The sequence below is a fragment of the Amblyomma americanum genome, chromosome 3 (assembly GCF_052857255.1).
Source record: "Amblyomma americanum isolate KBUSLIRL-KWMA chromosome 3, ASM5285725v1, whole genome shotgun sequence".
Lineage (NCBI taxonomy): Eukaryota > Metazoa > Arthropoda > Arachnida > Ixodida > Ixodidae > Amblyomma > Amblyomma americanum.
In genome coordinates this window covers 69194688-69208262 of record NC_135499.1, presented here as the reverse complement: position 1 = coordinate 69208262, position 13575 = coordinate 69194688, and the positions used below count along the sequence as shown (strand labels likewise).

The 13575-nt window shown below is 52.1% G+C and overlaps 1 long non-coding RNA gene across 1 annotated transcript in view; it reads right to left on the bottom strand.

Moving 5' to 3' along the window:
• Positions 1-8372: 8372 nt before the first annotated feature.
• The window catches only part of LOC144123035 (uncharacterized), a 132754-nt gene continuing 127551 nt past the window's right edge, over positions 8373-13575 (bottom strand). Inside the window, exon 3 of the long non-coding RNA XR_013312973.1 lies at positions 8373-8425. This is a non-coding gene — a long non-coding RNA (uncharacterized LOC144123035). The remainder of the gene's footprint in view (positions 8426-13575) is intronic.

Sequence of the window (13575 nt, the reverse complement as noted above, 5' to 3'; positions counted from 1 at the left end):
GCGATGGTTTTGTTCAGGCGCTCGGTCAGTCCGTTGGTCTGCGGATGGTATGCAGTTGTCCTCCGGTGGCTGCTTTAGCTGTAGCGCAGGATGGCTTGAGTTAGTTCCGCCGTGAATGCTGTTCCTCTGTCCGTGATGAGCACATCGGGGGCGCCGTGTCGAAGAAGAATGCACTCCACGAAAAATTTGGCGACTTCTGCTGCTGTTGCGTTCGGTAGGGCTTTCGCTTCGGCGTAGTGGGTCAGGTAGTCGGTCGCTATGATGATCCACTTATTTCCAGATGTTGGTGTTGGAAAAGGGCCAAGCAAGTCCATGCCAATCGGCTGAAAGGGCCTTGAGGGAGGTTCAGTGGGGTTCAGAAATCCTGCTGGTCGTGTGGGAGGAGTCTTTCGTCGTTGACAATCTCGGCAGGTTTTCACATAGTGTGCGACATCGGCAGACAGTCGGGGCCAGTAATACTTGTCTTGAATGCGGCGGAGGGTGCGGGTAAACCCGAGATGTGCAGCTGTCGGCTCGTCATGTGAATCCTGTAGAACTTCTTCGCGGAGACAAGTAGGTACAGCAAGGAGGTAGGCTGTTCTGTTCGCTGTACATTTCTTCACAAGGACTCCATTCTGCACACAGCAGGAAGACAGTCCTCGCTTGAATGAAGCGGGGGGTGAAGAAACCTTGCCTTCCAGGTACACGATGAGACCTTTTAGGTCGGGGTCCGAGCGTTGCTGCTGAGCAAAAGAGCTGGGGCTGATGGGTCCAAGGAAGGCGTCCTCATCGTTGTCCGGCAGCGGTGCATCTACAGGGGCTCGTGAGAGGCAATCGGAGTCAGAGTGCTTGCGTCCGGACTTGTAAACGACGGTGACGTCAAACTCCTGGAGACGCAGACTCCATCGAGCGAGTTGGCCAGAGGGGTCCTTCAAATTGGCAAGCCAGCAGAGCGCGTGGTGGTCACTGACCACCATGACGGGCCGTCCGTAGAAGTAGGGGCGGAATTTCGACGTAGCCCAGATGATGGCAAGGCACTCCTCAGTTGTCGACTAGTTAGCCTCGGCCTTGGAAAGGGAACGGCTAGCGTATGCGATGACTTTCTCCACCCTGTCGCTTTTTTGAACGAGGACGGCGCCTAGTCCCACGCGGCTTGCGTCGGTATGAACTTCAGTATCGGCGTTTTAATCAAAATACGCAAGGATCGGTGGGGACTGTAAACGACGCTGAAGTTCCTTGAAGGCTTCTGCTTGCGGCGCTTCCCATTTAAACAACACGTCTCCCTTCGTCAGTTGGGTCAGGGGCTCGGCAATGCGCGAAGTTTTTCACAAATCGTCGGTAATATGCGCACAGTCCGGGAAATCTGCGCACTGATTTCTTATCGGCCGGCGGTGGAAACTGTTCAATAGCAGCTGTTTTCTGCGGGTCTGGGCGTACTCCTTCCTTGCTAACGATGTGGCCTAGAAAGAGCAGCTCTTCGTAGGCAAAGTAGCATTTCTCTGCTTTCAAGGTTAGGCCAGACGACTTGATTGCGTCTAGTACTGTTTGAAGTCTTTTGAGGTGCTCTTCAATGTTCGAGGCGAAGACAACGACGTCAATTAAATATACCAGACGAATTTGCCACTTCAGGCCTGCTAACACTGTATCCATTACTCACTGAAACGTCGCTGGTGCGGAACAGAGACCAAATGGCATCACCTTGAACTCAAACGGCCCATACGGAGTTATGAATGCTATCTTCTGGCGATCTCTTTCGTCGACATCAATTTGCTAGTAGCCGCTCTTGAGGTCCATCGATGAGAAATATTTGGCGTTGCAGAGGCGGTCCAGTGTGTCGTCGATGTGGGGGAGGGGGTAGACATCCTTCTTTGTTATGCTGTCCAAGCGGCGGTAATCCACGCAGAATCGAAGTGCGCTGTCTTTCTTTCCCACTAGTCTTGAACAAACAGCGCGAACAAAGACGAGCACAAAAGACAAGAAAGCGAACGACACGGCGCCGTGTCGTTCGCTTTCTTGTCTTTTGTGCTCGTCTTTGTTCGCGCTGTTTGTTCAAGATGCTTAACCAACTAGCCCGCCAAAACGTGTTAACGCAACTTATTTCCCACTAGAACAACCAGTGCCGCCCATGGGCTGTTTGAAGGCTGGATGACGTCGTCGCGAAGCATTTCTTCGACTTGGTTCCGGATGGCTTGTCGTTCTTGCGGTGACACACGGTAGGGGCTTTGACGGAGAGGTCGGACATGCTGATCCGTTATAATGCGATGCTTGGCAATTGGCGTCTGTCGCACCTTCGGCGATGTCGAAAACACTCACTGTAGCTTTGAAGCAGATTGCGGATCTGGTCTTGTCTGTTCCGGTGCAGGGCTGGGTTGATGTCGAAAGTGGGCGAGTTCTCTTGGTCAGGCGAATCTTCTGCGGAGGGGTCGGAGAGGGAGAAGGAGTCTCGTACGTCAGATATTTCGTCGAAGAAAGCAATCGCCGTTCCTCTGTTAATGTGCCGCTATTCTTCGCTGAAGTTAGCAGTACTTCGGCCTGGCCATTGCGGAAATGTGCGATGCCTCTTGCGATGCTGATTCCTCGGTATAGAAGCAACTCCATGTTCCCCTCGATGATGGCTTCAGCGTTAATCGCTTTCGTGGCACCTACGGTCACGATAACGGTTGATCGGGGTGGGACGCTCACTTCTTCCTCCAGGACACTCAGGGCAACGTGATTTTCCCCAGTTTTCATCGAAGCGATGGCTTCGTCCGTCGAAAGTGTGGTCTGCTTGGATCGGAGGTCGATGATCGATTGATGCTCATTAAGGAAATCCATACCCAAGATCACTTCGCGGGAGCATTGCGGTAGCACAACAAAGGTGGCAGGATAGGTATGCCCTTTGAGAGTCACTCGCGCTGTGCATCGTCCTGATGGCGTAATGAGGTGGCCCCCTGCGGTGCGAATTTGTGGGCCGTCCCAAGCCGTTGACTTTTTTCAGCTGCGCAGCGAATGTTCCATTCATCACCGAGTAATGGGCTCCTGTGTCGACTAGAGCGGTAACTTTCGGGCCGTCGATAGTCACTTCTAAGTCGGAGGTCCTGGCTCTTGCATAGCATGTCGCTCTCGGCTCTCGGTGGTCGAAGCTCTTCTGGGTGGCGGCGTCGTTTTCAAGGCAGCCTGCGTCGTGGTCGGGGTTCTCATTGTGTGCGGCGTCGGTGCAGCGAGTGCCGGTTCTTTATGCGGCGTCGCGGGTGCAGCGTCTTCATGGGGCGTGGTCGGTGCAGGATCTTCGGAGTTTCGCTCTTGAGCAACCTCAATGTATGTTGTTCGAATTACTGACTCAAATGCTGATAGTGAACAAGGCAATGAAGTATGTGATGCTTTGAAATTTAAGCAGCCGGTATATTTTCCCGAATAGTGACAGCACGTTTATACTGCACCCATCGAAGTTATGCCGCAACGAACCGCAGAAAACTAGGCAAAAACTGACAGCCGTTTCTTTCTCGCTTTCGCTCGTGTTCCAGTGACAGTGAGTTCGCCATTGTGCTAAAAGCAACAAGTAATCAGATTGGAATTTAAATGTGGCGGCCGAATCAATGACGGCAGAATACAAGTATGCACTTCAGAAGCTTTGGGCACATTCATTTCCTGCGACGCACACGATAAGCAACCTGATTTTTTTTTATGTTAACAGCGATGGCGCATACCTCGTTCTGCGAAAATGAATGAAAATAACACTGGCCAAAAAAGCTGCGCATATCCAAACTAAAATGAGACAAATTCTTCGGAGAGCACTAAAATAAAAATGCCGATAAGCTACATCCGCTTGCAAGGTGTACTTCAGTGCAGACGTAAGCAAACATAAGGCGCTCAAGCACTGGCGCATAGTAACATAAAACAACCCATACACTAGCAACGCGTCGTTAGTAGAACTGCGCTAATATATTGGTCCATTCCAGCGCTCCACACAAGCCTGCTCAAGTCTTTATCGTACAACAATAGTTAAGACGCAAAATCACTTACCATGACGGCGAGACGGATGTGAGACGGCAGGGATTCAAGAATATCCTTCCGGGCAGCAGTGTCGAGCTAGAAACTTCTCTCCCGCTGGCCAAGGGCGAGGAAAAGCAAGCGCTTGTCTCGATTCGCTCACAACGGCGCCATGCCGCCATTCGCAAACCAGAGCGAGGGGCAAGCTCAGCCGTCGTTTACGATATCCATTTCAGTGAACTCGGCTAAGCATCCGTCTTCCTTTTCTCCGTCGCACATCAAAAACCAGCAGAGGCAAGCGCGAAGTCGCTGCTCACGATATCTGTTCCAAGAGAGGCTCCAGACACCCCGCCGTGCTCAATTCTGCGACGCAATCCGAGACTGCCCCGCTGGCGCTGCTAGGCCTAGCGCCTACGCCGCTCACAGTCGCAGCGTCCACACTCACGACTCTCGCTGTCTTGTGATCCTTTGCGCCGCCTGCTGTCGATTGCATCTCGACCGAAACCAAAACTTGCTGCTTTGTTCCGGAGCTAAGCGAAACACATAAGAGTACACAGTTCCACTGGCGCGTTCATTTGAACAGCAGCAGCAATTCGACCTCGTGCCGACACAGTTGCAGCACGGTGTTTTTTTTTTCCTGCACCGTGCGGAAGGCTCGGAATGCCCAATAACCCTCCGTTAGAGGCGGCGGATGAACGATTGCGGACCTCGTTAACACAGAAGGGTATATGCTTGGGCTTGTTGGTTCATAACTTCAAGGTGAAAAGCGTAGCGCAAAAAAACGAGGACACAGAAAGACGGACAACACACGGCGCTGTGTGTTGTCCGTCTTTCTGTGTCCTCGTTTCTTTGCGCTACGTTTTTCACCTTCTCGTTAACACGCCCTCAGTTCTACCTGGTGTTACTTTGGTCTTTATGATATCATGTGCTCCGTTTTACCGGTGTTCGCGTCTGGCGATGCGTAGTTTTAAAGCAGACGAAAACCGATAAACCTCCCATCTCGTGTCATTCGTGTTTAGTGTGTGCAGCGTATGCGCTCGCACCCGCGCTCACGAATGGGCGTGGCGCTGCTCGAGTATGAGCAATTGACTCAAGGCCCACCCCCGTAGAGCTCCTGCGCGCCCTGGCCTGCTGCCTCGGAGGTACATCGAGAGATCGTCGACATCGCGGAAAAGCGGAGCACACCCCTCTGTGCTGTGCAGTAGCTGGCCAGAGCCCTCATGCACGAAGAGCTCCAGGACCATCTCCTCGTGTACCCCTACGGATCAGTGGCCCGCAACAGCTGCTCCCTTGCAGCGGTGGCTACCATCCCCGCCCTGCGACTGCACAGCCAGCAACACACAACCTTCCTGGGCTCCTCCACCACGGCAGAATTGATGGGGATCCGGCTCGGGCTGGACCTGCTGCTCACCCTCTGCCCTCCGCCGCCCAGGAGTGCTCTTCTGTGCGACTCCCGCGCCGCCCTCAGCCGCCTGCAATCCAACGGCCGCGGTACCTCACTACTGCGGGACATTCGCTCGCACATCGAGCGCCTCGCGCAGAGGGGATGCGCCGTGCGTGCACAGTGGGTGCATGGTCACTGCGGCATCGCCGGCAACGAAGAAGCTGGCGACCTCGCGACCGCCGCACATCAACTACCTCCCAGCGATCTGCCCCTTGCGCTGGATGACGTGCGTGCGGTCTTCCAGGACCATCTCCGAAAGCAGCACCCCGACCCACGCATCGCAGAAGGTCAGCGCATCGACAGCATCACCGGCTGTCGCGCACTTACACGGTCGCAACGAGTAATGATCCTCCGCGCGCAATGGCTGCGTGTAGCCCAGGGAACGACAGGAGCCTCACGGAATCGCGACGAGTGATGTGTGTGACGGGATGCGGTGCAGCGGAAACACTGGAGCACTTGCTCCTTCGCTATGCCGCGTTCGCGCATGCTCGTCGCGATATGCCTGCGTACTATAGGGCGCTGGGCATATATACTACCGGACTCCCTCAAGACGTATTGTGGCCGCAGGGCAGTGCGCGCACCCGTGAGCAAACCTTAGTGAGCCTCTGTGCATTCCTCGAACAGACGTGCTTGACATCCCGTCTGTTCTCCGCCAGGTAGTTACACGCAGTGACCGAACGCTCCGCGAGTTCTACCGTGGACGACTAACAACTGGATGCCCCACTCCGGTTGTAGTCAACATAGTGCTGTGCGCGTGTGTTTTTATTGCTCCATCATGAACTAACCATGCGCACAACCTGTACACATTTCTTTTTGTGTAAGTAGTTTGTGTATAATACCTCTCTCCCTATCCTCTCTCCCTGTCCCCTCACCTCTTTCATTTCATTTCTCCATTCTGCCTGCTATGCTTTACTTCCGCTGCCCCAATTCAGGTGCTTCAGTATCGATGACAGATGCCGGGGCTAGCAAAAATCTTTTCCTTCCTTTTTATTATTATTTTAATAAAACCACTACTACTACTACGCAATAATACATATATACAGGTTGCACGTATGTTGAGTCCATAAAAGAAGAGAAAGCACACGCGCACAACACTATGTACTATCAGCAACGAATGAAACGCGAACAAGAAAACTGAGACGGCAACACAAAAACACAAACATATTAGCTCCTGGATTTGAGATACAAGCGAGGTTGATTAACACTTCTGAAGAACAGTCTTCACGCCTTCGAAATTAAGAAAAGTAGGAGCTAGTGCTTAGCTACCCCTGGCTATGAGTGGCCTATCTAGCAGTCCGTGGTCCAATTGTCTTGTTCACGTTTCATTTTTTGCTGACAGTACACTGCAGCTGGTGTGGTGCGTCCAGCTGTTGATTGTCCACGGCAGCACACGCGGAACGTTCGGGTCACTGCGCGGCACTACCTGGCGGAGAACAGACGGGACTTCAAGGCCGTCTGTTCAAAGGAATGGACAGAGGCTCACCAAACGAATCGTCGTTTCGTAACGTACACGTTGGTATCCGAATTTGTCGAAAGCATCAGTGAAAACAACTTAGCTAACGCTCTTCATTGATTTCGCATGCGTGAATCATTCTTGAATTTTTTTATTCTTGTTTTCGTTTTCTTATTTCTGTATCTTATTATTCACTTTTTATTTTTATTTCTATTTTGTATTTGTTGTTTTTATTATTTATTTAGTTTTAAGATTTTTCATTTCGTTTGATTGACAGGTGCAGCGGACACTTTTTGTACACGTTTCCTGCGGACAGGTCTTGCTCACACTCATAAGCCAAGAAAGTCATTTGCCTAACAATATACCACTGCCAGCACTACGTTTTGTGAGAGCGCTCCCGCGAGCTGGGCACTTCTGTCCCTGATAGCGCGTTGAAGATTCCAGGGGGGTCTAAATTTTACAGCCGTAGTCCTCCACTACAGTACGTCGAAATTTCTTCCGTTCTTCTTTCATTCCCTCCTTCCTCCCTGTCCGCACGGCGCGTTTGAGGTGTCCACAGAGGAGCGAGACAGTTACTGCGCGTTTCATATCCTCGAAACCACTTTTTAAAATTCACAAGGAGAGTTGGAGGGAACGCAATTAATGGCGCGGAAAACTGGCCCAGCTGACCACGCTTCTTGCCGCGAACATCCGCGTGACCTACCCGAACGAATGGCGAATACAGCGCTCGCAACAACTTGCACAAGCTGCAATCACCACCGCCTGGCAGTGACAAGATATCTGCTTTCGAAGCTGCCTGTCATACGACTGAGATGACAACACTCGTGAGGGGTGTCTTCTAAATGTTTTCCCCAGTACCCGGCTCTTTGCGTTTCTGCAGTTTCAGCGACGGCAATTTAAAGCACGGGGACCAGTCTTTTTTGAAAATTGTAGGAGACACTTAATCGCCGCCTTAAGAGTATGACGTGATAACCTTAATGCGTTGACCCTCATATATGCGGAATTGGTCATTCTAGGCTTTCATTGATCCCTGTGAGTGCTCAGATCATTCATGGTGCAGCCATTAAGCGATGCGCCACTGCGATGACAGGTGCTGTCACTAACGGGCCTATCAGATTCAGTCTGCTCTCTCCGAGCAAACTGAAGGTCATGAAGATAGGCTTGAGACAAAACGGGGAAATCTGAGAGTGGGAATTTTAGTGCGCGTGCACTAAAAATGTTCAGCTTAGGTCGGCCCGCATGATCTCCTTAGATACCGACGCTCACCGGACCGTTTTAACGCGTGAGCGTAAGTACCTCCATGTACGCTAACAGCAGTCACCGGCTGCACATGCTGTCATGCTTTACAGCTGAATTTATGCTTCCGTATGCGGCCGCCGGATCTGCGGGGCAGCTGGCAAGGCTTGGGCCCAGAAAAGGTTTTTCGCACCTGGATCGGTTTAACGACACCATTTATTTAATCACATCCTCCAAAAGTAAGGTTGTTGCGTGGCACGCGTTACTTGTCATGTACAATCACTTCAACTATGGCCAGGCTTGTACTCTCTGTACGCATTCTCGATAGCTTCCAGCTCATCGTCCTGAAAGCAAGAAGCAAGGACATGTCAAAAATCAAAAGCATCACTAGGCGGCCTGTGGATATTTGTCGGCACTTTTCTTACACACTTAGTGCAGTTAGCGTGAAGCATCAATGTAACATTACAGCCCTCATAACCAGCGCATGCGGCCGCCTCCTCCCGAGCGTCTATTCCAGTAAAACGTAGAAGCGAAATGCATGTTCTTCCGCAATTTCGCTCCACTTTCGCGGCCGACTAGAACAAGCTGAGAGAGGGGGCATGAGTAACCGATGTACAAGCACCAACTTCAGTTTTACAGATTCTATATTGGAACTGGGCTAAACAAGTTGCGAGTTGTCGAAAATGGTAACGGCGTTCTTTATCTGCTGAGAAGTAAAGAGGAACGATCTGCAAATATTTTAAAAACTTCGGGCCTTCTAAGCCGCAATCTTAAAGTAGAAAACGCGATAGCATTTGGAAGTTGGCCCATCTCCAATATTCCAAACTCCCCCATATTTTGGAAGGTGGCCTATGTCAAAAAATGGATGAAGGTAGATAAGTGGTGAGTGGGGGTGAAGTAAGCTATATAATTTGGGATTAGTGGGTGGAATAAGGTAAGACAGTGGTAAGACAGTGGGTCGGGTCAGCATAATCCCATATGATAATCCAAGAAAGTACATTAATATCGTAATCCACAATATTGTTACGGGCGCAACACCTTTACTGATGGCCGGTTCATGCCAGGCGTACCAAGTCAGTTCCCGATTGCATCCAGCGGACCCAACTTCCGCCTTTTTTCCACTTGTACTACTTCGTCTTCGCTCGACCGTGGCATTTGGCCCCTGCGCAGCCGAAGCCCACCGGGCGAGCTATGTTCTGTCCCGAGAGTGACATAGCATTAGACGAGCGACATGTGATAGTTCAGTTTTTGCGGAACGGCGACCAGTTGACGGGAGGCGCGCAATCTGATATGTGATGTCACTAATTCTTGCCACAAGCACGTAAGGGCCATCGAAGTGTGCCTGTAACTTTTGGTGCAAGCCGCGGAGCCTGACAGGGCGTCATAGTCGCATCATATATCGCCTGGAGCGTAGATAACACGCCGGCAGTGGCTATCGTAGCCGTCCTTGAAACGCTGTTGTGAAGCAATGGGTCGCAGGCGGGCAATCCGACGAGCTTATTAAGCTAAAGACAGGACCTCGGCGATACAAAGGTTGGCACTGGTAGAAAATGGTAGGATGGTGTCCAAGGTGTAGCGTGGCGGGCGAGCGTACAAGAGAGCGTCCAAGAGATAGAATGGACTCTATCCGGTAGTTTCGTAAGAGGCAGTATTGCAGGTTTATGTGATGAAGGGTAGTATGGTGTCCCAGTTCTTATGGTCAGAGTCAACATACATGGAAAGCATGTTGGTGTGTGTTCTGTTTATGCGTGTTATCAAACCGTTTTTTCTGTGTGTGATATAGCGTTGGCTACCTGTATGTTACAGTGCACGAACGTAGGAGCTCTTCAAAGATATCGACCGTGAATTGGCGGCCTCGATTACTGATTACCACTCACGGTAGTCCATGCCGTAAGAGGACAGAGTCCAGAAGGAATGGCGACACTTGCGCAGTATCCTTCGGCAGGGCAGCCGTTTCACAATGACGTGTAAGGTAGTCCGCACAGGCGACAATTCAGCGAACGCCGTTTGGAGATCCGGGGAAAGGTCCAAGCAGATCAATTCCAACCTGCTCGAACGGACTGCGGGGAGGCGTCACAGGGTGAAGTAGGCCAGGTGGAGCGAATGTAGGGTATTTGTTGCGCTGACACTGCGTGCAACTGGCCACATGGCGTTCTGTCGTTGAACGCAATTTCGGCCAGTAAAACCGCTCCTGGGCTCAACGCAGCGTGCGAGCCGATCCCAGACGTCCGGAGGCAGGGTCGTCGTGCATGACAGCAAAATGGTCGAGCACAGAGCCGTTGGAACAACGAGCAGGTATCGTGGGCCCACAGGAGTGTAGTTCTTTTTACATAACAGACCGTCGCGGATACATGAACGGCCTGTAACTCCCTGGTTGCTCGCGGTGGTTTTGCGCCCCTAACAATATTATCAAATACGGCGGTGCTTATGATGTCACCACCCTCTAACTTGTCAGGGAATTTCGCTATATAGATAAACCGGGTGGTTTTTCGCAAGGCGACAGCCTAAATGGTACCGTATTAAAAATAAAGATGCCAATTCGGCACTGACTCTCAAAAGCGTGAAAATGTCAGATAGCACTGGTCCTTATATAGGATATTGTCACCGACAAACGGGCGAAGCACTCAAACCAGGTTTAACTAGACGTGCTGGGAGCGCAAGACAGTAGGGAGCTCGAGCGAGGAAGAAGACGAATCCCCTAGCCCCTCGAGTGCGCAAGGCATGGCAAGTCCCATCTAAAACAGTTCGGCCGCGGTATGGCGCCACTGGATTGCTTGTTACTGTGGCATTACTCCCCCTCTCTGAAGGGCAACGACTCGGTGCAGCAACAATGAGAACAAGGAAGGCAAGGGACGGCGAATGTTCCGGCGGCTGGTGTAGACACGCCTGAAGCGCTAGCGGGCGTGGTAAGGCTTCATCCGTGCGACATGGATGACTTCGGGGGTCGGCCGTCTAGAGGAGCGAACTGTTCTTTGGGGGAGAACTTCATAGTTCACCTCACTGACTTGGCTGAGTAGCTCGTAGGGGCCAAAATATCGGCGCAGAATCTTTTCTGAGCGCCCACGCAAGCGGATTGGGCTCCATACCCAGACTTGTTCGCCGGGCTGGTAACTAACAGCTCGCTGGCGGAGGTTATAGCGGCGAGCGTCGAGGGCTTGCTGGTGTCGGATGCGCTGTCGGGCGAGTTGGCGGGCGGCCTCGGCGTGAAGAACGAATTGGGCAGCACCCATAACAGAAAAGGTACTACTAGTCGGAAGCAACATGGCGTCCAGCATGGTAGTGGCTTCTCGACCATGCACGAAACGAAATGGAGTGAATCGTGTCGTTTCTTGTAGAGCAGTGTTATAGGCAAATGTGACGTAGGAGAGTATGGTGTTCCAGTTGCGGTGGTCTGCGTCAACATACATGGAAATCATGTCAGCGACCGTCTTGTTGAGCCGTTCGGTGAGTCCGTTCGTTTGAGGGTGGTAAGCTGCTGTTCTGCGGTGACTTGTGCCGCTCAGGAGCATAACGTACTGCTTAAGGGTCGAGGTGAACGCCGTTCCCCTGTCAGTTACAACGATGATGGGTGCACCGTGACGAAGCACAATATTTTGAACGAAAACGTTCGCAATTTCTTCAGCGGTACCACGAGGGAGAGCTTTAGTTTCACAGTACCGGCTGAGGTAGTCGGTAGCGACAACAATGTAGCGATTACCCAGCGAGGACTCCAGAAATAGGCCGAGTAAGTCGATGCCGACTTGGTGGAAGGGGACTTGTGGCGTATCAATAGGCTGCAGTAGTCCGGCTCGCTTAGTCGGCGGCGTCATGCGACGTTGGCACTTGCGGCAAGTTCTGATGTAACGCTGGACAGTTGCAGCAACCCTGGGCCAGTAGCACTTTTGGCGTATCCACGCCAAAGTGCGGGAAAAACGCAGGTGACCAGAAGATGGGTCATCATGGCACGCCTGCAGGACTTCGTCGCGCAAGGCCGCATGTACGACGAGCAGATAGGCAGCTTCCGTCGGGTTGTAGCTTTTCTTATACAGAACGCCATCGCGCAGACAGAATGGTGACAGTCCATGTGAGAAGATTCGCGTGGGCGACGCAGCGCTTCCTTAAATATACTCAATGAGAGGCCGTAGCTCACTGTCGTCCCTTTGGTGTTGAGTGAGGACGGACGTGGAGATGGCGCCAAGAAAAATAGAATCGTCGTCGGGATCAGCTCGGCTATCCTCGATAGGAGCACGAGACAAAAAGTCGAAATCACTATGCTTCCTACCGGACTTATAAACGATGGTGACATCGAACCCTTGAAGGCGAAGGCTCCAGCGTGCAAGCCGTCCCGAGGGATCTTTGAGGTTCGCCAGCCAACAAAGCGAATGGTGATCATTGACGACTCTAAAAGGGCGGCCGTATAAATACGGCCGAAATTTGGTCACTGCCCACAGAATTGCCAGGCATTCTTTTTCAGTAGTGGAATAGTTCGCCTCCGAGCGTGACAAGGTGTGGCTAGCGTATGCGATTACACGTTCGATACCATCCTGCCACTGCACAAGGACCGCACCGAGGCCGATGTTGCTGGCGGGCAGTTCAGTAGCGGCTGACTCATCGAAGTGGCCAAGGATGGGCGTACTCTGGAGACGAGTGCGGAGGTCTTCGAAGGCCTGTTGTTGCTCCTGGCCCCAGAGGAACGGTTCGGCGTCTTTCATGAGGCGGGTGAGCAGCTCAGCGATCTGGGAGAAGTTCGGCACAAAACGCCGACCGACAAACCGTCGAAGCACTCAAACCAGGTTTAATTAGACGTGCTGGGAGTGCAAGACAGCAGGCAGCTCGAGCGAGGAAGAAGACGAATCCCCTAGCCCCTCGAGTGCGCAAGGCATGGCAAGTCCCATCTAAAACAGTTCGGCTGCGGTATGGCGCCACTGGATTGCTTGGTTTGGCAATATAAACGCTTTTGTAAAGAGCCTCTCCCAGATCGGTTCGTCCAAGAAAAGCTTTTTTTAATACTCCCCATGATTTCGTGTCAGTGCTTCAAACGGGCATCCCTCTGGTTTGAAATCACTAAGCCACATCTGATGTTTAGTTCGTGTGCGACTCAGTCAAACACCCCCTTTATAAGCCAAGCTTGGTGACGCAATTTGTTCAACTTATTTCCTTCTGTTTTGTTCGCTGGAATCTGCAGAGGCCTTGCCACCTTATTACCGGCACGCACAGTGCGCGTGTGCATTCACCACAGTAACCACGACAGTTCTAACAGCTCCTATTTCTTTTTTTCTTCTTTTTTTGTTGTTCTCAAGCTCCGTGGCTCTCCTCCAAGATGCCCACGCCATGACCCACGCCCACGGTGTAAGAATATATTTAGGTGTTGACACTGGCCGCCCGCCGCGGCGGAGAGCGCGCACAGATTGTGTTCGCCCTCTAGTACATGCGCCGACCGCAGCGGCGCGGGGGCGCTGCGGAGCAGAGGCCCTTCGCTTTCGGTGCGGCAAGCGGCTTGCCCAGAGCCGTATAT